Source organism: Ambystoma mexicanum, chromosome 13 (assembly GCF_040938575.1).
Source record: "Ambystoma mexicanum isolate Mex_15411 chromosome 13, UKY_AmexF1_1, whole genome shotgun sequence".
Lineage (NCBI taxonomy): Eukaryota > Metazoa > Chordata > Amphibia > Caudata > Ambystomatidae > Ambystoma > Ambystoma mexicanum.
Genome location: NC_090938.1, coordinates 19,761,415 through 19,785,626, shown reverse-complemented (window position 1 = coordinate 19,785,626; position 24,212 = coordinate 19,761,415). Strand labels below are relative to the sequence as shown.

Below are 24,212 nucleotides of genomic sequence, written 5' to 3'. Positions count from 1 at the left end.
ACTAGGGACTGCGCTGAGCAAAGGCCTCCAGGACTAGGGACTGCGCTGAGCAAAGGCCTCCAGGACTAGGGACTGCGCTGACAAAAGGCCTCCAGGACTAGGGACTGCGCTGACAAAAGGCCTCCAGGACTCGGGACTGCGCTGAGCAAAGGCCTCCGGGACAGCGCTGAATGAGCAATGGCCTCCAGGACCCAGGACTGCGCTGAGCAAGGGCATCCAGGACCCGGGACTGCTCTGAGCAAAGGCCTCCAGGACAGCGCTGAATGAGCAATGGCCTCCAGGACCCAGGACTGCGCTGAGCAAGGGCATCCAGGACCCGGGACTGCTCTGAGCAAAGGCCTCCAGGACTAGGGACTGCTCTGAGCAAAGGCCTGACAAAAGGCCTCCAGGACTAGGGACTGCGCTGACAAAAGGCCTCCAGGACTCGGGACTGCGCTGAGCAAAGGCCTCCGGGACAGCGCTGAATGAGCAATGGCCTCCAGGACCCAGGACTGCGCTGAGCAAGGGCATCCAGGACCCGGGACTGCTCTGAGCAAAGGCCTCCAGGACAGCGCTGAATGAGCAATGGCCTCCAGGACCCAGGACTGCGCTGAGCAAGGGCATCCAGGACCCGGGACTGCTCTGAGCAAAGGCCTCCAGGACTAGGGACTGCTCTGAGCAAAGGCCTCCAGGACTAGGGACTGCGCTGAGCAAAGGCCTCCAGGACTAGGGACTGCGCTGGGAAAAGGCCTCCAGGACTAGGGACTGCGCTGGGAAAAGGCCTCCAGGACTAGGGACTGCGCTGGGAAAAGGCCTCCAGGACTAGGGACTGCGCTGAGCAAAGGCCTCCAGGACTCGGGACTGCGCTGAGCAAAGGCCTCCAGGACTCGGGACTGCGCTGAGCAAAGGCCTCCAGGACTCGGGACTGAGCTGAGCAAAGGCCTCCAGGACTCGGGACTGCGCTGAGCAAAGGCCTCCAGGACTCGGGACTGCGCTGAGCAAAGGCCTCCAGGACTCGGGACTGCGCTGAGCAAAGGCCTCCAGGACTCGGGACTGCGCTGAGCAAAGGCCTCCAGGACTAGGGACTGCGCTGAGCAAAGGCCTCCAGGACTAGGGACTGCGCTGAGCAAAGGCCTCCAGGACTCGGGACCGCGCTGAGCAAAGGCCTCCAGGACTCGGGACCGCGCTGAGCAAAGGCCTCCAGGACTCAGGACCGCGCTGAGCAAAGGCCTCTAGGACTCGGGACTGCGCTGAGCAAGGGCATCCAGGACCCAGGACTGCGCTGAGCAAAGGCCTCCAGGACTAGGGACTGCGCTGAGCAAAGGCCTCCAGGACAGCGCTGAGTGAGCAAAGGCCTCCAGGACCCGGGACTGCTCTGAGCAAGGGCATCCAGGACCCGGGACTGCTCTGAGCAAAGGCCTCCAGGACTAGGGACTGCACTGAGCAAAGGCCTCCAGGACAGCGCTGAGTGAGCAAAGGCCTCCAGGACCCGGGACTGCTCTGAGCAAAGGCCTCCAGGACTAGGGACTGCGCTGAGCAAGGGCATCCAGGACCCGGGACTGCTCTGAGCAAAGGCCTCCAGGACCCGGGACTGCTCTGAGCAAAGGCCTCCAGGGCTAGGGACTGCGCTGAGCAAAGGCCGCCAGGACTAGGGACTGCGCTGAGCAAAGGCCTCCAGGACTAGGGACTGCGCTGAGCAAAGGCATCCAGGACTAGGGACTGCACTGAGCAAAGGCCTCCAGGACCAGGGACTGCGCTGGGAAAAGGCCTCCAGGACTAGGGACTGCATTGAGTAGAAGCCGCCTTGTACCTGGAAGGTCTGGATAGATGGAACCCTATCAACCGCTCAATCTTCTAAGAACCCTTAGGTGCGCCTGGGTTGTCCACTTTCTTTACAGTCTGAAGGCTAAAGGCCTTGTAGTCCACTCCACACCAGCTCTGATGTTTGGAGAGAGCATGGTTGGCATCTCCCAGGGTGGAGACTTGTCTCACTGCTACAGTCTGCCTAGAACAGATCTGGAGCTAGCTAAGTGGGCAGTGGGATGTGGCCCCCCCTTGGGAAGGTCACTGGCTCCTCCGAGAGCCCTACATCTCTGTTTTCAGGAGTTCTACATCACTGCTGTTATTCTTGCAGGAAAGAATGCATATGTACCAGAGAAGCTGGACCTTGATGAAGTCTGGCACCAGCACATTACGTCACAAGGGAGGACTGTAGTAGAGAGGAAATGGACCAGGGCGTCTTATACTAGCATGCATACATCCGGCACCACTTCTGCTTTCAGTCTGAATCACATGGGCTGTTTTGAGTTGAGAGGGGGCACGCACGGGTGGCAAAAATCTAGAAGAGACAGAGTGAGTGGGGAAGAAATACTTTATGACCAAAGGACCTAGAAAACCTGAAGTGTCAACGGGACGACTGTGAGGTTTAGAGTAAAAAAGGAGCTTGGAGATACCCTCTGAGGCCTCAAATTAGGACAAGACACTAGTCCAGTGTGCATTCAGGAAGAATCAGACAAGGCCACGCCCATGATGAGCAACACACACCTCAGAATGAGGACATGGGCTAAAGTGCTGGTATCCAGTAACCCAGTGCAGTGACTTCAGAGCCCGTGGGATGGGGGGCTGTGTGTGCAAGGTTGGTCCCCGGTAGAGATGGGCCCAGGCTTGGTCTCATAGGGCCACAGAAAATCAGAACATGGCACCCAGAGAGCCACAGGCAGTGTGTGAAGATGGGCTCCTCCAGCAGTCCCATCACTTTTTTGTTCTGTTTGGATGAAGCAAGGCCTTAGTGTCCCAGAACACAGTGCCACCCACAAAGCAAACGGAGATAAGCAGCTGGGGAGAGTTGGACAGAGTCGCCTCGTCCAGGGGCTGCTGCCACCCAACCCTCACCCACGACTAACAATGACTGGCACTGTGTCTGCTACTCTTCCGCAGGCTGTGTGCCAAGAAGGCCTGGGACATGGGGTCAGGGCAAGAATTCAAGAATAGCGAAACCCACACAGCGCACAGGCCTGGCGGCATAGGACACACACTGCATAGGATGAAGCATGCCATGCCAGGTCTTTTGGCTTTCCTCTGGGGACCAGCAGGACAGAAGTGTCCATGGCACTCCCTGAAGACGTAAACATACAATACTGGGGTCTACTAATATGCACAACAATAACTTAATACTAGAGGACAGACTTACAACCGGCGCACAGATTTGCCTTGACTGCGATAAGATGCTGCACAATGACTGGCTCATGCATGTACATCAGGCTGGCAGGCAGCAGATGGCCTGGGGTGCCTGAGATGGGACAGGGACCTACTTGCTGGGTCTCACTTGCCACCAGGTGGGAGTGGCCAGAGACACAGCAGGCAGCAACAGTCCCAGAATGTGAGCACGGAAACATGGCCATGGACACATCAGGCAGCGACAGTACCAACGCCGGAGCATAGCAACATGGCCATGGACACAGCAGGCTGCAACATTACCAGGGTGGGTGCACAGAAAATGACCATGGACACAGCAGGCAGCGACAGTACCAAGGCCGGAGCACAGCAACATGAAGGTGGACATAGCAGGCACCAGAAAAACCAAGGATGGAGCACAGCAACCTGACCATGGACACAGCAGGCAGCAACAGTACCAAGGCTGGAGCATAGCAACAATGCCATGGACACAGCAGGCAGCAACAGTACCAAGGCCGGAGCATAGCAACATGGCCATGGACACAACAGGCACCAGCAAAACCAAGGATGGAGCACAGCAACCTGACCATAGACACAGCAGGCAGCAACAGAACCAAGGCCGGAGCATAGCAACATGGCCATGGACACAACAGGCAGCGACAGTACCAGGGTGGAAGCACAGCAACATGGACGTGGACATAGCAGGCACCAGCAAAACCAAGGCTAGAGCACAGAAGCATGGCCATTGAAACAGCAGGAAGTGACAGTACCAAGGCCAGAGCACAGAAACACGGCCATGGACATAGCAGGCACTAGAAAAACTAAGGATGGAGCAAAGCAACATGGCCATGGACACAGCAGGCAGGAACAGTACCAACGCTTGAGTATAGCAACATGGCCATGGACACAGAAGGCAGCAACAGTACCAAGGCCGGAGCACAGCAACATGGCCATGGACACAGCAGGCAGCGACAGTACCAGGGTGGAAGCACAACAACCTGGACGTGGACATAGCAGGCACCAGCAAAACCGAGGCTGGAGCACAGAAACATGGCCATGGAAACAGCAGGCAGTGACATTGCCAAGGCCGGAGCACAGAAACACGGCCATGGACATAGCAGGCACTAGAAAAATCAAGGATGGAGCAAAGCAACATGCCATGGACACAGCAGGCAGCAACAGTACCAACGCTGGAGCAAAGCAACATGGCCATGGACACAGCAACAGTACCAAGGCTGGAGCAAAGCAACATGGCCATGGACACAGCAACAGTACCAAGGCCGAAGCATAGCAACATGGCTATGGACACAGCAGGCACCAGCAGAACCCAGGCTGGAGCACAACAACATGGGCATGGACACAGCAGACAGTGGCAGTACCAAGGCCGGAGCACAGGGTGACGACTCCTGCAAAGCCTCCTCCCACGTGGCCAGGGGAAGGCAGCTGCAACCTGATCCTGACACTGGGGTTGGTATTCAGAGGGAGGATCACATGGGAGGAGATGGATGTCAGGGGTGGAAGTGGTGACTCCAACAGGAGAGATGCAGTATTCTTCCCCTTCCTGTGAGGGGGAAATCCTAATTCCAGAGTCTTGCATGGCATTCTGTTGTGTAACATCTGATGTTTATGGTGATAGTACTTTAAATGCAACTGTTCAACAATTTAACTTAGAATCAGTTGAAACTTCCTTGGACTCCAAGTCCCAGAAAGCCTCAGGTACTGAGACGAGGAAGATGTGTAGGAAATCTAACATGAAGTGTAACCTGCAGTCTAGCTGTCAAGATCTTCGCTGCATGGGACATTTAAACCTGAAAATCACCTGCAGCTGACAGTGGAGAAGGAGTGAGGAGCAAGGCTGCAGAGTCCACGGAACAGTTAGCAAGTCTGGAGGCAGAGGCAAACTCACAGAGAAGCACTGTGGGGAGAGCAAGGACTGTCATTCGGTCGCAGACTGGTGGCGTTCGGTACCCGAGAAGAAGAACTCTGAAGTTAAGGTGACCAGTGCTCAGCAAGGCCAGAGGAGACACGGCCCCGCAGAGCTGCCCTGGCTCTGTCGGCAAATGACTCGGGAGCCGACGCAAGAACCAAATGAGACTCTGCCAAGAAAGGGAAGCTTGCCCAGTGAAAACTCCTTGCATCAGCCGCACAGTGAAACGGTGAGTCAACCTAGATGAGTAGAGGGCTCCAGGATGTGTGAACACGTTAAAGAGTATTTGGGAAACATTTTTGAATACCGACCAAATAGAACTGAAAAGAGAAGGCAAATATAGTACAATTCTCCCTGATATGAGATGTCAGTTGGGGGAAAACTGGAACCAGCATTGCCACAAGCCAAAAGATTTTACAGAAAGAACAAAATGGCAAATATGGTACAATTCACCTTATATGAGATGTTAGTTGGGGGAAACCTGGAACAAACACTGCCAGGTGACATTGCATCAAAGGTTGACAGAGCATGAACAAACCCTCATATAAGGGATGTCAGTATGGGGGAAATCGGTAAAAGTAACAACTGAAGTCCACAAACGTGTGTCATTGAAGAAGTACAATTGTGTAATAGTTAAGAGGAATGTGAATGTTGCAGAGAGACCTGATGAGAGCATCAGGTAGTGAACCTTTTTGGAAAGAGATACCTGGCAGGAGAGTACACCACAGGATCTGCGTGAGCCAAAAGGAGGACATTCCTGGCAGGAAAGTAAACTAGGATATCAAGAGTTTTCAGTCGAGAGGTTTCCTGGCAGGAGAGTAAACCAGGAAACCCACTTTGAATTGATGTGTTGAAGAGAAAGTTTTCAATTGAACATTTTGTCAACCAAAGACTTGCCTGTATCACTATTGGAGAAAAGACATTTGTTTAACCATCCTGAAAAGTAGGAAAGACTTTCCTTTGCCATATTCCAACCAACATTGGGGAAAAGACATTTTGTTTTGCCATCCTGAACGGCTAGGAGATATTTCCTCTTTGTTATATTCTAACCACCGTTACCGAAGAGACATTTGTTTTGCCATCCTGAGGAAAGTATTAGGTAAAAGAGACATTTGGATTGCCTTTAAGAGATGGGTCTTTTCCTGAAATAAGCCAGGGGAAGGAAACCAACCCCTGGACACGAGGATTGTTTTGGTCATATGTTATAGTTCTTGCACATCTTAGTTGAATTGAATTTTGAAACATTTACCTTGCACCTTTTGATTGTGTATATTAGTATGAGGGTCAGATTTAGTTTGGACACAAGGTAAGCCTGTTTTAGTTGTAGTTTCATAGGAAGGGACCTTTGCTTTAGGATGGGGAAAGTTAGGCCTTCATCCAAACTCCTTTCTGTTAATAAAATGGCTAATGTTCAGAATATTACGACTTTGTGTACGCCTGACTCCTCACAACAGCAACATGTCAATGGACACAGGAGGCAGCGACAGTACCAAGGCCGGAGCATAGCAACATGGCCATGGACACAGCAGGCAGGGACAGTACCAAGGCTGGAGCACAGCAACATGGCCATGGACACAGCAGGCAGGGACAGTATCAAGGCCAGAGCACAGCAACACGGCTGTGAACACAGCAGGCAGCGACAGTACCAACGTCGGAGCAAAGCAACATGGCCATGGACATAGCAAGAACTAGCAAAACCAAGTATGGAGCACAGTAACAGGGCCATGGACAAAGCAGGCAGTGACAGTATCAAAGCCAGAGCGCAGCAACATGGCTAGGGTCGATGTACCACCAAGGCCAGAGTACATGGTGCACTAGCGTGCCTTGGGCACAGCAGGCAGCAACCGTACCAAGGCCATAGCACAGCAACATGGCAGGAGACACAGCAGGCACCAGCAGTATCAAGGCCGGAGCACAGCAATGTGGCCAGGGACACAGCAGGCACCAGCAATACCAAGGCTGGAGACAGGAGGCAGTAGGATTTCTTGGGCCCAGTATGAAGCAGTAGTACCAAGTGCTGCAGTACAGCAGCATTGCCTGGGACACAGCAGGGAACAACACCACCCAACCCAGAGCACAGCAGGCCTCAGGAGTGCCCAATGCCGGAACTCAACAGCACAGATGGGAACACAGCAGGCACCAGGAAAGCCAGTGCTGGAGAACAGCAGCATGGCTGAGGGCACAACCGTCACCAGAAGTACCATGGCCAGAGCGGAGCAGCATGAGCATGGGCAGAGACACATCAGGCAGCAGCAGTACCAAGGATGGAACAACGTAGTATGGTGGGGTATACAGCAGAGTATAGGAGGCACTAGCATGCCTCAGATACAGCCAGCTGCAGCAGTAATGCTCTGATGACCTTGAGTCAGGGCTACGCATCACTACTCAATGTTTATCCCAAGTCAGGCATAGCAAGCAAAGCCTTGGTTCCTCTTTTTGGGGCTGCTGCGAGTGATATCAGAGCCCAGTACAGGAAGCACCCAAAGTCTGGTTGGGCCTGCTTTAGAAATGTGTCTGTGCGAGACAGGAAGTGCACGATCAGCAGTTCCCTGGGGACCTTCTCCGGCACCGTCCACACATCCTTCTAGCTCCTACCTAAACACATGCCCCTGTGGTCACTTTTATGACAATAAGTTGTCAATATTGCGATAATGCTATGAGGAAGTGCCCCGTTTGTTGGAGTTAGTGGATGGTGGAGTCTCCAAATGGGCACTTCATCATAGGATAAAAGTCGATAAGCGGCTTCCTGCAGGGCCAGAAGAGCTGGGATACTCTGCTCCCCTCACGCAGGTGCTGAAGCTGCTCCAGAAGCCATTTAGAGGGAGTTGAGAATTCCAATATGGTGGGCATGGCTCTAAAGTTCAGGAATATATTCGGCAAGGCCTAGAAAACTATGATTCCCAGATTCCCCATACGAAACTGACACACCTGATCCCCACCAGAGGGAGGCTGGAAGGAGTAGCCAAAGCCCTATAAAACCTCAAGGTCTCAGTTAGTATGTAGCAAGGATAGGTAGAAAAGCAACATCAGTGCTTTCTGGAGACAGGAGGGTATACCGTCCTTTGATCGCGGGACTTTTCATCGCAGGGTTTTTTACGCGAATTTATTTTCGAAAAAAAACATCGGGTTTTTTTTGGGGGGGGTTAAAAAATAAAAAATTGTGTAAGGGAATAAAAAAAGAAATAAAGTGAACGGGGGATTTGGGAGGTAACCGGTGGGTCTCTTGATCCCCCCCCCAAAAAAAAAAATTCGATGTGTTTTTTTTCGAAAAATAATTTGCGGTAAAAAAACCCACAATGAAAAGTCCCACGACAGGAGGAGAAGAAGGCGGGAGACTGGAGCAGGGGTCCTGGTGGAGAGACACAGAAGGCTAGGGTTAGAAGGAGACCAAAAGGCTGTTTAAAGACAGGCCCTGAAGTTGGGGGATCAAGAGAGCCACCGGGTTTGAAGCTTCAAGACCCAGAAGTCTAGAGAGAAAAATGTCAAGGAGGTTGAGAGCAGATTGACAAAGGGAGACAGGAGGAGGAAGTACCAGAGGAGCGGAGGGGAGAATGTACCCAAAGGTGTGAAGAAGAAGGATAGAAGGGGACTGGAGAATCTTGCATGGTCTAAGGGAGGTGTCCAGAGCAGTGATAAAAGAAGACATTTATAACAGGGAATTTGAAAGCCTGAATTGGTCTAGGAAGGTGGCCAAAGGGGCGATGAAGGTGGTGAGGGTAACAGACAACTGGTGCGAGATTATAGTGATGAGAGATGGACAAGGGAGTGGCAGGAAATAGGGAAAGGTGAAGCAGAGTGGGAAGAGAAAGTGTTAAACTAGGTGAAGGAGTGGAAAAATTTCCCAGAAGCTGAAAGGGATCTTGTCAGAAAGAAGTGAGAGGGAAATCTCGGATAACCTCCATGAAGAAGGAAGTTAAGAGGGGGAAACAAAGTCCTGGGAAGGAATAGGGGAGGAGGAAGTACAGAGAGGTGTAAAGGGGGAATTTAACAAAGACCAGGGAAAGACTAGGGTAAGACTAGGGGAAGAGTAAGTACAGAGAGGTGTGGAGGAGAATTTACCAAAGACCATGGAAGGACTTGTGGAGGAGGAAGTACAGGGCTGTACAGAGGTGACTTTAACAAAAACCAGGGATGGACTAGGGGAAGAGTAATTCCAGAGAGGTGTGGAGGGGAATTTAACAAAGACGAGGGAAGGACTAAGGGAGGGCGTAGTACAGAGAGGCGTGCAGGGGAATTTAACAAAGACCACCAAATGACTAGGTGAATGGATCACATTTCCCTGCACAAACAGCCAATGAGCTGCTTCCCACTGCAAGAACTGCCAACACACTGCATCTAACTGCCAGAACTGCCAATGCATTACATCTACCTGCACAAACTGCCGATGCATTGCTTTGCACTGCAAGAAGTGTCCAACACATCGCATCTCAGTACTGAAACGGCCAAGGCACTGCATCTTTCTACACACACTGCCATTGCTCTGCATCTCTGTGAGGAATTCAACCCTTCGCACATTGGGGGTGCGCTCACCTGGGCTTTTTTGAGATTTTATATGAAATTGAATGATGGTAGATGAACCTCTGGAAAATGTGTGGGGCTAATCCACACATTTTCCTAGGCTCGGTGCACGACATAGACCCATGTACTCTGGGTGGACACAGCCTACAGGTGCAGTCCTCCCCGTCATATTTAGTTGGGATCTGATGAGGTGGAGTGCACGATGCATCTCAGAAGGGGAAGGACCAAAACCTTCCTCTGTCCATGGTCAGCCTAATTAACTATCAAAGGCTCCATGGATCCACCCTGTCCGTTTGTTTATCCTCTGCAGATGGTGGCAGCAATTGACATAATTAACATACTAATAGAGAATACTTCCAAAAGGCCCACGTGAGGCCTGGTTGCAGAGGCTAAAACAAAGGAGACAGGCAACCCCAACACACTTTTGATATGCGCTGTGTCACCCTGAAGCCAGCTCCCACCTCAAAGAATCAAGGGCAGTAACCAGTCATGTCTGGAACTATATATTTACAGTAGTCATGCCCACAGGGGGACTCCGTTCAGTAGTGGAGACAAAGGGGGTCATTACGAGTGTGGCGGTAAGGGGTTAACGGCTCCGGTAAAGGTGCCAGAGCCGTCAACCCCTTACCACCGCATTAAGAGTCTGCTCGCGGGAACCTGCTAAGGACGCCTGGTTTTACCAGGCGCCGTTAGCGGGTCCCGCAAGCAGACCAGGGTGTTAACAACGGGCCTGTTGTTAACAGGCCCGTTGTTAGCACCCTCCCCATTTCAAGTGAGCCCTATAGGTTCCATGAATGAGGAATTACCGGGCCCTCCAAGGTCGGAATGGCCAGGTAATTCCTCATTCAAAGAACCCGGACCAGGTACCAGGTAAGGGGGTAACCATGCCGCTAATAGCGGCATGGTTACCCCCTAATTCGTAATGACCTCCAGGTTTGTTCTCGCTGCAGCTAAAAGGGAGACCTGCCTCTTTAATCTGGAACCAGAGAGAGCTCAATTAACCAGAGAGACCCTTTGATCCACAACAGACAGAAGATGGGTGGGACTTAGCATTACATGTTTTCACCCCTTTACCTTTTCTGTTGCAAAGCACTCTGGTTATGACCTCAGGCATACAGGAGATTGTCGGTGGGGTCCCAGGACTGGTACATTAAGATAGGCTTAGCCTACACTAATCACTGTGGCCCATTTGGCTTTAAAAAGAGGGCAGAGCCCATCGTTTGAGCAGACCATCTGAAGACTTTGCAAGGAGTAACAAGAAAAACTCCTTTGGACCCTGGCTGAAGTTACAGTCTGCCTTACACCTTCCGCCGGTGAAGGAAGGCCAGGATTTCCAAAGATGGAAGCAAGAGCCCTCCCTTAAACATCTCCCAGGGAACAGAGGGAGATACTGAATCCAGAGGACCCTCCAGCAGCTCCAGAACTGGTACCCAGCCAGCACACATCGTGCCCTGCTAAGCTATACAAGTGGAAGTGCCCGAGAATCTCTGAACCAAACCAAGGACAAGTCCGCTGCCTAGAACACTCTCCTCAGCTTTGGCCCGTCCACCTTAAAGGACAACACAAGCCTAGTGAAGAAGCTAGGAGGAGTGTTTCCACAAGCATCAACAAGCGTCTGCCTTAAAGGACATTTTCGAGCCTCTCGAGCTGCAACAGACTGCATGGCTGACTGTTGTCACACTGCAGTCACTGACCCCATCCGAGATGCCTTGACCAGTGCTTCAGACCCGCCAACCAGCATTACGATTCCTGACCCCGAGCAGCCGTGTGGGCCAGCCTGTAGCCGCCCGTCCAGCCTCGCTCATCAAACTGCCTGCCTCCTGATACCCGCAGCTGTCTCCCATCTTGAACTCTGTCGCAGGAGCTGCAAAGTGCCCTGAAACCGACTTGACCCTGTCGAGCACCAAGAAACTCTACAAGCACAAGGTACATTGTGGTTATGTCCCCCTGGTCCTTCTCCGAAGGCCCCTAGTAACATTTTATGACCCATTGCTCCATTTGTGCTGAAAGCAAGTATCCTGGAACGATTGCGATTAATTACTTTACTGACTACCCTCCTGTCAGTATCCAGAGTGCATCCCTTTTCCGTCTTGAAACCGTCTGTCCTCTGCATTCCTTTACAGCAGTGGTCACCAAACAGTTGATCGCATTCGACCGGTAGATCTCTAATTTGCGTTCCTTCATGTGCGAAGCTGCAGTAAAGGGAACATCAGCGTGACCCTAAGCTGCCGAGAAGCGGGTTCCTTATTTGGGGCGGGGGAGCTGGAGCGCTCTCCCCGAGCGAGCTTACTGGTAGGCGACCTGCGCTGCCACAACTGCGAGGGACGATGAGAGCTGCAAGGGAGGAGGCGCTGGGGCCCCCCGAAGTGGGCACTGAGGTGCAAGGGCCGATCCGAGCAGGGGCGGCGGCTGGGAGCTACGGGAGAGCCCACAACAGATCCTGGTGCCGGCCAAAGCGGCGCTTAAGCGTGCAAGCCTGCATTATCTCTGGCCTGCAACAGGCATCCTCATGGATCCACTTTTCTCAACAGGATCCCCCGGCAGCAGGACGCTGGGGAACAGTGAATGGCCAGAGTACTACCGCCTGCCATTGCAGAGTGGGGATTGCAATAGCCCTGCAGCTGGAGGAGGCGAGCGGGCTGTGTGCAAGAAGTGCTGCTGGCTGGCGGCCCTTGTCTGTTGGTGCTGGGGCACCCCCTGGAGTCTGGGGCGACTGGTCTGCAGGCCCCAGTGGATGCAATTGAATGCTGTGCGATTAATGGAACCAACACAAAGAATCCGAATATCTGTAGTAAAACCCCACGGGTGGGTCTTTGCCAATTGAAAGTAAGGGGCCAATTTGGAAATTTGCTTCACCAGCTCAGTGGTGATAAACTTCTGTGATTGGCTGTGTGGGGGTTGGTCTGTGAGGGGAAGAGAATCAAGCCAATCAGAAGGTAGTTTCCAGCAACGTGCCGAATAGCACTTGTAGTGTTTTTTGCAATGGTAGATCTCAGGTAATATTTTGAATGAAAAGGTGATCTTGGGCTTCACAAGTTTGGTGAGCACTGCCTTACAGGGTGGGCTGTATTTTGTAGTGCGCTAGAACTGTCTGTTGTGATAATAATAAAGTCGATATTTTTATACAACCTTGACTGGACAGTCCCTTTTACATTTGGGTAATAATTGTATTTTCTCTGTGTTGCAACAACCAACGATCCACGATCTTGCGGAGATAAGCCTGCCGTTCCGTCCACGTTACCAAAACTGAACAAGGAGGCTTATAATTTGCTTGTGTTTGCAATCTGTTTGGATCCCTTCTGGTTTACTAGAGGTCTGGGGATGATTGATGGTTTAGAAACCGATATTCATCCCTGGACCATTGGTATCCCAGAAGTTGATTTGTCACAATCTCACTGCAGGAACTACCAGGGCATGGCATCTCCCTGCACGAACTTCCAGTATATTGCATCTCTCTGCACAAACTGCCAGTGCATCGCATCTCCCTGCACAATTTGCCAATGCATTGCATCTCCCAGCATAAACTGTCAGTGCATCGTAACTGCGTGCACAAACTGCCAGCGCAGTGTAAATCCATGCATCAAGCTAGGAATGCATCACATGTCCCTGCAAGAACTGCCAATGCACTGTATCTAACTGCAAGAACTATCAATGCATCGCATCTCCCTGTATGAACTGCCAATGCCCTGCTTCCCACTGCAAGAACTACCAATGCATCGCATCTCACTGAATGAACATTGACTCATAGCACTGTAGAACGGAAAAGAACTGTGCAATTATTGCCAGGGCCACTATCCTCTCCAGGCAGGATTATGACAATGCCCTTTTAGCAGGCACTAGTAAGGGGTGTATAGCGTGCTGCCAGACTATACAAAACAACGGAGTGAGAATCATCAGACAGACATCCAGAAGGGAGCGCATCTCCAATGACAGGAAGTCCCTGCACTGGCTAGTCCCTCCACTGGCTAACCTTCAAGGACCGCGTTACCTTCATATCATGACCACTGTACATGGCTGTATCCATGGATTAGGACCACGTTACCTTCATATCATGACCACTGTACATGGCTGTATCCATGGATTAGGACCACGTTACCTTCATATCATGACCACTGTACATGGCTGTATCCATGGATTAGCCCTTCTCCACCGACAGGAAGTCCCTCCACTGGCTAGCCTTCGAGGACCGCGTTACCTTCATATCATGACCACTGTACATGGCTGTATCCATGGATTAGCCCTTCTCCACCGACAGGAAGTCCCTCCACTGGCTAGCCTTCGAGGACCGCGTTACCTTCATATCATGACCACTGTACATGGCTGTATCCATGGATTAGGACCACGTTACCTTCATATCATGACCACTGTACATGGCTGTATCCATGGATTAGCCCTTCTCCACCGACAGGAAGTCCCTCCACTGGCTAGCCTTCGAGGACCGCGTTACCTTCATATCATGACCACTGTACATGGCTGTATCCATGGATTAGGACCACGTTACCTTCATATCATGACCACTGTACATGGCTGTATCCATGGATTAGCCCTTCTCCACCGACAGGAAGTCCCTCCACTGGCTAGCCTTCGAGGACCGCATTACCTTCATATCATGACCACTGCACATGGCTGTATGCATCCATTAGCCCTTCTCCACCGACAGGAAGTCCCTCCACTGGCTAGCCTACGAGGACCGCATTACCTTCATATCATGACCACTGTACATGGCTGTATCCATGGATTAGCCGTTCTCCACCGACAGAAAGTCCCTCCACTGGCTAGCCTTCGAGGACCGCGTTACCTTCATATCATGACCACTGTACATGGTTGTATCCATGGATTAGCCCTTCTCCTGTGACAGGAAGTCCCTCCACTGGCTAGCATTCGAGGACCGCATTACCTTCATATCATGACCACTGTACATGGCTGTATCCATGGATTGGCCCTTCTCCAGCGACAGGAAGTCCCTCCACTGGCTAGCCTTCGAGGACCGCATTACCTTCATATCATGACAACTGTACATGGCTGTATCCATGGATTAGCCGTTCTACACCGACAGGAAGTCCCTCCACTGGCTAGCCTACGAGGACCGCATTACCTTCATATCATGACCACTGTACATGGCTGTATCCATGGATTGGCCCTTCTCCAGCGACAGGAAGTCCCTCCACTGGCTAGCCTTCGAGGACCGCGTTACCTTCATATCATGACCACTGTACATGGCTGTATCCATGGATTAGGCCTTGCCTATAACCCTCTATGCACCTGGCCGGGCCTTGAGATTAGAGGCGCATGGTCTCATTGTATTTACAGGAGCCAATGGACGAGGACGCTTTTTCCCGCAAAAGCGCCACAAACATGGAACAGTTTACCATGCTCATTAAGATTAGAACCAAACCACACGACCTTTAGAAATTAATTGTATTCAAGTAAGAGCTTAGCCCTACTTTAAGGAACAACCTGGCTGTCCCGTTCACCATTTCTCGTCCTTGTCTTCATGTAGGCGCCCTGATGCCTGCGAGCTCCGGCGCGATTTACATATGAAAATAAATAAAAGAAATACATGTAGCAACGCCGAGACACTGCTCCAAAGAGAGGCTTTCGCTGTGGCACCTCACTGCAACCACTGCCAATTCCCCGCGTAGATCAGAAAGCTTGAACTGACAGTGCTGCACCCACTGCATGGACTGCCAGTGCAATTCACGAAGGGGAAACAATAGAGCATCCTTTGGAGATCTAGCGCTGTGTCTCACCGCTGGAACCCGCACAGCGCAGACGGTGTAGCGCCTCTGCTCTTTCCTTTGCGGGTGGACTTAACATTGTTGTGCAAACTGAAGCGCTCTTATTTTGGGTAAACAAGTGTGAGGAGGGAGTGGTAGGCCGGATGGAGAAAGGTGAGCCGGGGAGGACATCTCCACCCCGAGGCTCCAGGTCGACCCTGGACCGGGATCCCTGTTGCACACATATGCCTGTAACCCTCCATTAAGCCCACCCCTGCTACTGCATCCAACTTCCCAGAACCAGGGCCCCTGCTGCAGCCCCAAAGCTTTTATAAACATTGCTTAATTCTGCTACGGCCCCACACACCACAGCATTAAGGATCTTGAGAGTTCACCACGGGGAACTGTCCCCTACCCCACATCGTTCTTGGCGCAAAACAGCCCTTTGTGTGGGACCCCCACTTGCACCCCAGGCCCATCATTCCCCAGATCCTTCCTGAAGCAACACAGCCCTATGTGTGGGACCCCCACTTGCACCCCAGGCCCATCTTCCCCATAACCCCAGATCCTTCATCTGCCCCTTACCGCTTGGATCCTTCCATTTCCTCCATACTGCCAGATCCTTCATGATGAAACACAGCCCTAAGCCTGGGACCATCCACTTGCACCTCAGGCCTTCTATCTGCTCCATACCGCCAGATCCTTCCATCTTCTCCATAGCCCCAGATCCTTCATGATACAATACAACTATAATTCCAGGAAATCCATGTGCATCCCACGACCCCTACCATCCACATGGCTTTCTTACTGCACCACACCTTGGGTCCAGGACAGGGCTTATCCATGCACCTCAATGCATTCCATCTGCCTAGCACCCCCATTACGTTCCTGCTACACCACACAGTCGGTCATGTCAGGGCTTCTCATGCACCCTAATGCATTCCATCTGCCTAGCACCCCCATTACGTTCCTGCTACACCACACAGTGGGTCAGGTCAGGGCCTCTCATGCACCCCAATGCATTCCCCACACCCTCCCCTACCACCTTCATTACTTTCATACTTCACCACACCCTAGGTCCCGGACAAGGCATCTCAATGCACCCCAATGCATTCCCTAGACCTTCCCCCCAGCACCCCCATTACATTCCTGCTGCACCACACCCTTGGTCCAGGACAGGGCATCTCAATGCACCCCAAGGCATTCCCGAGACCCTCCCCCAGCACCCCCATTACATTCCTGCTGCACCACACCCTTGGTCCCGGACAAGGCATCTCAATGCACCCCAATGCATTCCCTAGACCTTCCCCCCAGCACCCCCATTACATTCCTGCTGCACCACACCCTTGGTCCAGGACAGGGCATCTCAATGCACCCCAAGGCATTCCCGAGACCCTCCCCCAGCACCCCCATTACATTCCTGCTGCACCACACCCTTGGTCCCGGACAAGGCATCTCAATGCACCCCAATGCATTCCCTAGACCTTCCCCCCAGCACCCCCATTACATTCCTGCTGCACCACACCCTTGGTCCAGGACAGGGCATCTCAATGCACCCCAAGGCATTCCCGAGACCCTCCCCCAGCACCCCCATTACATTCCTGCTGCACCACACCCTTGGTCCCGGACAAGGCATCTCAATGCACCCCAATGCATTCCCTAGACCTTCCCCCCAGCACCCCCATTACATTCCTGCTGCACCACACCCTTGGTCCAGGACAGGGCATCTCAATGCACCCCAAGGCATTCCCGAGACCCTCCCCCAGCACCCCCATTACTTTCCTGCTGCACCACACAACCTGGGTCCAGGACAGGGCATATCAATGCACCCCAATACTTTCCTCAGACCCTCCCCCAGCACCCCCATTACTTTCCTGCTGCACCACACCCTTGGTCCAGGACAGGGCATCTCAATGCACCCCAATGCATTCCCGAGACCCCCCCAGCACCCCCATTACTTTCCTGCTGCACCACACCCTTGGTCCAGGGCAGGGCATCTCAATGCACCCCAATGCATTCCCGAGGCCCTCCCCCAGCACCCCCATTTCTTTCCTGCTGCACCACACCCTTGGTCCAGGACAGGGCATCTCAATGCACCCCAATGCATTCCCGAGACCCTCCCCCAGCACCCCCATTTCTTTCCTGCTGCACCACACCCTTGGTCCAGGACAGGGCATCTCAATGCACCCCAATGCATTCCCGAGACCCTCCCCCAGCACCCCCATTACTTTCCTGCTGCACCAGGACATGGGCTCTCCGTGCACCCGGATGCATTCCATTTGCCCCACACCCCCAGATCCAACTCTAGCCCACACAAGGCGTTCCTGCTGCACCGCACCAGGAGTCAGGTCTGGGCCCCTGGGGGAGGCTGCTCCCATTTGATACCGTCCAGGAAGCACAATGAGTCACTCGCGCTGTTTTTAGCTGTGGCATTTCAGCCCTGTGGCTACTCCTAAAAGGAAGGGAGGCCAGGCGCTGAGTCCCCCCTCCCAAGGGCTGGACTGAAGTGGTACGCTAAGGGGAGGGGTGTTCTTCCACCTGGGGTGCCCACTAGAGGAGGGACTTGACTACATGGGCACTAGCATATGCTGCACCCCCACTGGCCCCAGTACGCGCCTACTAATTAATGGAAGGCCGCCCGAGTCTGCCCGACTGGCCACGGGATGGGTGGGGTTGGGCTGGATGTCACGGTCACTCGCAGTGGGTGCAGATATTGCGTAACAGTGTGCGTAAAGCGATGCCAGTCCAAGCGAGGAAGTCAATCTGTGAAAAGTGCGTAGACACACCAGTTTTGGGGGAAAAGGCCCTCCCTCGTGCCACGAGGGACAGTGCCCAAGAAATAGATCAGTGCCAGGGACGAGATGCAAGGGGGCATCAGTGTCAGGGGTAGAAAGCGAGATCAGTGCCAGGGACGAGATGCGAGGGGCAGTCTAGGTCTCGGGCAGAAAGAGAGATCTGGGACCACTGGTTCCTAGCTTAGTATGCCTTCCACAGTCCAGTTGATCTTCTCCTCCAAGCGTCTAAGCTGGGAACCAGAGTGCGCCCTCACCCCCCCTCCTCTTTTTTTTAAACATGTTTTGGGAGTTCCGTACTCCAGAGGTGGCAGCACTGGGTTGACACATGCCTCCACTCAGGAGAGCCACACTGCTGGTTTCCCCCCCCCCCCCAGTGTGGGATTTACATTTGTAATTGGAGGGCGAGTCGTTTCCTGGCTACCTGCATGGACTACAGCAACCAGAATTCCCTGAGGCAACACTTGGTATTAACCAGCTGCCTCCCTGAAGATTTTAAGAGGCATGAAAGTGCTTGGAGGAGAAGATCAACTGGACTGTGGAAGGCATAACTGCTGAACCCAAATGCATGCATTAGTATTCGCCGAACCCCAAACCCTCTCCCGTAATGATAGACTCACAACTTGTGTCAAGTGTTGGCAATAAAAGGCCGTAGGATTTTATTGTACAGATATGAGTTATGGCAATAACAATATCCCATATCATGATGGTATCATACTTTTGGGCACCGGGTCCTGAGATTACCCCCTCTGACCCGTGCCGCCTTCTTGTGTCCCACGACTTGTGGGCACCGTACAGTGCCTTGTACTTCTTTTTGTTCTTCTCCCCTTTTTGTAGGGTGGGCGGGGTCTGTGGTAAAGAAGCAAGAAGATTTGGAAGACACTGAGTAAACAGTGAACCTCCTGTTTACTTGGGTCCCCGTTCAGGGTCCACAAACGGATTGTGTTTACTCTGAGCATGCTGCTCCTATTTATAGGACCCAGGTAGGCCCTCGGTCTTTGTTGTGTATGTGGTGGGGGCTGCTGTTGTCGCAGCCCCAGGCTGGACAGACGACTGTCTGGCCCCCTAGTGGGGGCAGATCTTTTGAACCTGGGCCCTGCCTGACGGTTGTTTTCCTTATGGCGCTTAGCACCTTGCTGTTTGGAGGAAGGGTGAGATGATTGTTCGCACCTTACCCTTCTGTGGCTTTGTGCTGCCGAGACTGCGTGCCTCCGTAGCTGGGGGGAGGAGAGGAGCAGGCACGGGGAGGTTGGGGCTGCCCCTCTCCCAGCTGCCGATGGTAACAGCAGTTACCCTGCCTCGCTTGTGGGATGCCCATGCAGCATTGCCCATAACTGCTGAACCCATATGCATGCATTAGTATTCGCCGAACCCCAAACCCTCTCCCGTAATGATATGCTCACAACTTGTGTCAAGTGTTGGCAATAAAAGGCCGTAGGATTTTATTGTACAGATATGAGTTATGGCAATAACAATATCACATATCATGATGGTATCATACTTTTGGGCACCGGGTCCTGAGGTTACCCACTCTGACCCGTGCCGCCACACACGGGCAGGTTGCCGGCTGACCGTGTTCCCCCAAGAGTATGCCCTAGAGACAGCCCCTGTGAGCAAGTGTTGCATTGATTTCCCGAAAGAAATGCTCCATGCCCTGGTTAGACAAATGGGCGCCGTCGTGGAGAAAGAAGTCTGGGTTGCCTACTGTAATGGCTGGGTGTTTTATGAAACCCAGTCCTCTTGTCATACAGAATCTCTCTATCGTCCTGTTCAATTTTCTTCTGGATACGTCTACAGATTTGTAGCAGTTGGCCCCTGCCGTTTCTTTCTTGGTAAGATGGCTGAGAAGTATATTTCAGTACCCCTCCAGTTGTGCGAAATGCCTGCTAGGGAGGAGCAGATTTCTTTGCATAGGGTGCGTCTAGCCGTGTTGACTAGGTCGTTGGCCCCTAGATGAATGATCAGGAATTCTGGGGGGTCCCTGTATGCCACCAATTCTGCTAGTGTTTCGTGGACGTCGGCCCAACGTAGGCCTCTGTATCCCCACCATGAAGTAATGGTGTTTCTGAAAGGTGGCCCTTCTTTAGTCTCTTCTGCCCATCTGCCTGTCCTGAAAACGAATGAGTGACCAACTATCCATGCTGATCGGAGTGTGGTCCTCGATTCACCTGTTGTTTCTGTGGTGGTGGGAGGGAGGGAAAAGAAAGAACATTTTAGGAAGGATGGCTATATCAGTTGTGGTCTGATATATCTTTTATAATAGTCTGACTTCCATCCCCCTATGTTTTTTAGTTGTTGCAGTGCTAAGCCTCCCTGCCATGCTGCAGTGGCGGCACCTATCCTGAGTGCCGAACTATTTGGGATCCCACCCTGCTTTGCTGATTGCTTGTCTCAGCACTCCTTTAAATTGGTAGCAGCTTAGGGCAGATGCATCCTTGTGGATTAAACCCCCCCCCCCACTTTGGGTCGTTGGGCGTAATAGAGATTGGTGATGCAAACCGGACAGTTTGTTGCTTCATCAATGCAACAAATGTTGATGGTTCTTTTTGCACCCGTTTTCGACTGTTACATTTCTATGTTAACACTCTCCTGTCTCACCCTGATTTCCATGACACCCAGGCCGATTGAGGCCTTGGTGCTGGAAGCGATGAGTTCTCCTACCCGGAAAGCCCCAAAGTAGGCTAGGAAAAAGGCTGTTTTAAATAACCTTATCTCGTATGGGTGCCAACATATGGCTTCCAACTGGCTTGCTATCTGCACCAGTTTGCTGACATCAAGGGGTCGGCGGGTGTCCACTTGGGCACCCTCTATTCTGCCCCAATCCTTCATTGCATAAGAGATGAGGGCGTTCTGGGTGGGGTCTGAATCGCCCCGTATTTTTGTAAAATAGGAAATTGCCACCAGGTGTCTTTTAGCCCAATCCCTTTTGAAACCTTGTTCCCAAGCCTATTTTAAAAATACTTCTATATCTTTAATCGTTATTAATTCTATGTGGTTTACACCTGTGGCCTTAAATACTGTTTGCAAACACTTACTGTACTGTGTTGCAGTAGTGCTTGCCACTGCCCTCTCTGCCATCTCCGTTAGGAAGCCTGTGAGGTTGTTGGCACCCGTTTCTGATGTGCCGGATTCTTGTTGGGCATCCCGGCCTGGGCTGTCTGGCGCTGGCGTTGATGCCAATGTGTTGTTGGCACCCGTTTTAGAGGTGCCTGGTTTTCGTTGGGCATCCCGACCTGTGCTCTCTGGCATTGGCGTTGATGCCGTTCTTCTTGTCTTCCCATTATTGCCCAGCATTCTGCTGGTATTGGCGTCATCTGTTCTTGGGCGTGCGGCGCTAGCTCTCGGAATCTTGTCCACTGGAAGCGAGATAAGGCATCAGCAATGTTATTATCTGCCCCTGAAATGTGCTTCGCTTTGAGTACAACGTTTACTTGTAGTGTGACTGTTGTAATGGCTCGTAATACTTTCAGTACTAAAGGGCATTTCGTAGACCTTCCGTTTATGGAGCCCACTACAGCCATGTTATCGCACCAGATCAAGAGTTCTGTATTCGCTAGTCGCCTGCCCCAGATGTGTAATGTTAGCCAGATGGGAAATATTTCTAGTAGGGTGATGTTTCTTGTCCACCCTGCTGCTTGTCATGAATTGGACCAGTGTCCTGCCACCCATTCGGAGTCTAGTATGGCTCCAAACCCCTTTCTCCCAGCTGCGTCGGTGTATAGGACCCCGTTTGACCGGGTATTTAAAGGAGTTCGCCAAAGTAAAGACCCGTTGAAATCTCTGAGGAATTTTCCCCATGTTTCCAGGTCTTGTTTCACCTCTCTGCCTAGCCGGATATGCAAGTGTGGCTTGGTGAGTGATTTGATTTTGAACTCTAGGCTTCTGGAAAATATCCTCCCTTTGAGGTATTATTCTGGATGCGAAATTGAGGCTGCCCGCTAAGGATTGTATTTCCTTTACAGTCCCCTTATCTCTCATTATCAGGTTTTGTATTATAGACAGGAGTTCTGATATTTTTATTTTGGGGATTCTGCAGAGCCCCTTTGCTGTGTCTATTTCGATGCCCAGGAAAATTATGTTTGTGTCTGGTTTGGTGTTTTTTTCCCTCGCTAGGGGAACTCCCCACTGTGCGGCCATGTGCTCCAGCTTTGCTAAAGCCCGGCTGCATTCCCCGAGTTTGGTGGCCCTATGACCATGAAATCGTCTAGGTAATGCACCATTTTTGTCCCTGGTCTCTGCTTTAGGAAAGTCCATTGGAAAAAGGAACTGATTTGCTCAAATAGTGCACAGGATACTGCGCACCCCATGGGGAGGCATCTATCTACGTAGAATTTGTTGTTAAAAGTGAAACCTAGCCACTGTTGTGACTCTGGGTGGACGGGCAAGAGCCTGAAAGCAGATTCGATGTCCAGTTTAGCCATCAAGGAATTTCTGCCGCACTCTTGTATGAGCCTTACCGCCTCTTGGAAATGCGTGTAAGATACGGCGGATTCTGTGTGTGGGATGCTGTCATTTAAAGACTGGCCTTTAGAGTAGGAGAGGTGATGGATTAGCCTCATTTTCCCGGGTTCTTTTTTGGGGACCAGGCCCAGTGGAGATATTAAATAGTTCTTTAAAGGCATGCCGTCCCAGGGACCTGCTACCCTGCCTAGTTGCAGTTCTTTCTTGATTTTGGTTTCTATTATCTGGGGGTTGTCCCTGGCTGACTTTAGGTTCATCGGGATGGTATGTGACCCAGTGCCCTTAAATGGGATGGAAAAGCCTTTGGTGAAACCCTGCCATAGTATCCTGCTGGTTTCCTTGTCGGGGTAGTTGTTTAGGGCGTCCCTAAAGTTGCCCGGGTTGATGGGTGTTCGTCCTGGTTCTAAAATTGGGATATCATTCTTTCTTGGCTGGTAGTCTGGTGCAGTTGCTTGCTGCATGGTCGCCGTTGCAGTTTGTGCAGGCGTGTTTGTACCAGCATTCTTTGCCCCATGTACACTGGTTTTTCCCAAAATTTCTGCATGAGATGTTGGATTTGGCAGCCTGCTGTTTGTTCTGTCTGTAGGCATTATTTTTAGCCGCCCAAGGCTGGTTCCTCCGAAAGGGCTGCTCCCCTTTTTTGGATTCATCATTGTCATGGGATTTGCTTCCTTGCAAATTTTTGCTATTTTTGGAAGAAGAATGCATGGTATCTTCTTCCTGGGGAGGTTCGGCATTGAGGGTGTATAAATCGTTCTGGACTTCATCCCACTCAATGGCCGGCCTTTCTGACATGCTCCTCCTAAATCTGATGTCGTATGCTAGCCATGTCTTCCCCCTCTGTGTTACTTTTACTTCCCTTATTTTATCAACATATGCCCAGATCTTCCTACCATCCATGGGGAATTTTTCTTCATATATTGTTGCTAAGATGGCAAAGGCCTGAACCAGTTGTCCCAGTTTTGTTCGACCTGGGCGTTTCTGGCAATAGCTTTTTCTTCTATCTTTTTGGGGTCTCTGAAAGCGTCTTTCCCTTTGCGTTGGGCTTCTATTAGGGAAAAGATTTCATTCCTTGGCCCACATGGCTTCTTTGATTGTGGTATCAATGTTCCGTGCCAGGCATCTTTTGTATTTATTTAATATCTCTGTTTGGAAAGATTTAATTTTTTGGTCTAACTGTGCATTACAGATTGTTACAATGTCAGTTGTTTTGCTGCCGGGTGTCCCTGTCACGCCCGTGTTGTCTGTGCTGGGGGTTGCCCATGCTTTTAGAGCACCTGCTGAATCTGTTGCTGGAGTTGTGGAGGCTGTTGTATTTATAGCTGTGGGTGATACTGGCAACTGCTGTACTTGTTGTAGCGGAATTGCTGTAGGTAGTGTTACGGGTGGGTTGACAACCGTTATTGTAGGTTCTACTGCGATGGTAGGGCTTGAGGCCCCAGGTTCCCTTGTGGGCGGTGTCTGTTCCCCCCTTATTTCTACCATTAGTTGCTGTAATTCCGCTACATTCTCGCATAGTTTAGACAATTTTTTGGTACCTTTTTTGGCGCCTTCGGATACCTTTCTCCTTTTTAATGGTGCAGAAACCTCTTCTTGGCTGGGTGGGCTGGTAATCCCTTCCCTGGGTAGGCCGTACATGTTTTC

At 51.7% G+C, this 24,212-nt stretch overlaps 1 protein-coding gene across 1 annotated transcript in view; it reads right to left on the bottom strand.

Moving 5' to 3' along the window:
- TFEB (transcription factor EB) overlaps window positions 1-24,212 on the bottom strand; it is a 420,431-nt gene that overhangs the window by 279,311 nt on the left and 116,908 nt on the right. The window lies entirely within an intron of this gene.